Below are 1,100 nucleotides of genomic sequence, written 5' to 3'. Positions count from 1 at the left end.
ATTAGAAATACACTATTGAGACTATTTGGCAACTGTTCATTGGGCTCCACCGGCATGGCTCAGTGGTTGGGTGTGAACCTATGAACCAGGAGGTCATGGTTCGATTTCTGGTTAGGGCAATATGCCCAGGTTGCAGGCTCGATCCCCAGTGGGGGCTGTGTAGGAGGCAGCCAATCAATGAATCTCTCTGATCATTGATGTATCTATCTCTTTCTCCCTCTCCCTTCCTCTTTGAAACCAATAAATATATATTTAAAACAATAACAACAAAACTAAGGCTAAACTAAATGAAACCCAGCTAGTCTATTGGATGGGTTCCTTTGAGCTACTGGATAATACTGAGAAGCAAAGACAATTTGACCCAAAGATATCAGGAGATTCAATGGGCTGCATTCCAAATAGGCTATGACTAGATTTTCTGGTACCTCTAGGCAATGGGTAAAGAATTCTAAATTTGAACATTTTGTATTTCAGAGTATGTTTGTCTATTGCATCTGGACAACCAGTACCAAGCAAACATGAATCCAGACTTTTGGTGAAATGTTCCAAAGCAAGAAATTAGCAATTGGGAGAACAATGGCACAGGCTTCTTTGAGGAGATCAAGATTGAGTGCAGCAATGGGGAGAGATGTTGATTATAGTTTTCAGTCCACCTGGGTTCACATCAATTTTGTCTGGATTCACGCTCCTATATTTAATATTTGACCTCTGGGGCATTAGGTCTCTAATTTCAAATGGTTAATTTTTGTCCCTTTTATAGTTAAAAAAAGCCTTTTAGAGAAATTATGTATAATTTATACTTTACTAGTTATATTTTTATATTCATACTTTTTATAAAGTAAAAATCCATGTTAATCATTATCCTCACAAATAGATAAAACAATATCAGCAACCCAGAAGCCCCCTCCAGATGTCCCTTCCCACCAATAGTCCCCTTCCTACCACCATCAGAGGTAACCATCATACTGCTTTTTTATGATTTTCTTTATAGTTTTATCATCTGTGTATGCTATTCCTAAACAATACAGTTTTGCCTATTTTTGAATTTTATTTTAGTGAAAGATTCTGTAAACATTTTTCTATGTCTTGCTTTTTACTAT

This window comes from Myotis davidii, unplaced genomic scaffold (assembly GCF_000327345.1).
Source record: "Myotis davidii unplaced genomic scaffold, ASM32734v1 scaffold1124, whole genome shotgun sequence".
NCBI lineage: Eukaryota > Metazoa > Chordata > Mammalia > Chiroptera > Vespertilionidae > Myotis > Myotis davidii.
The sequence above is the reverse complement of the archived record's forward strand: the minus strand, read 5'-3'. Positions refer to the sequence as shown.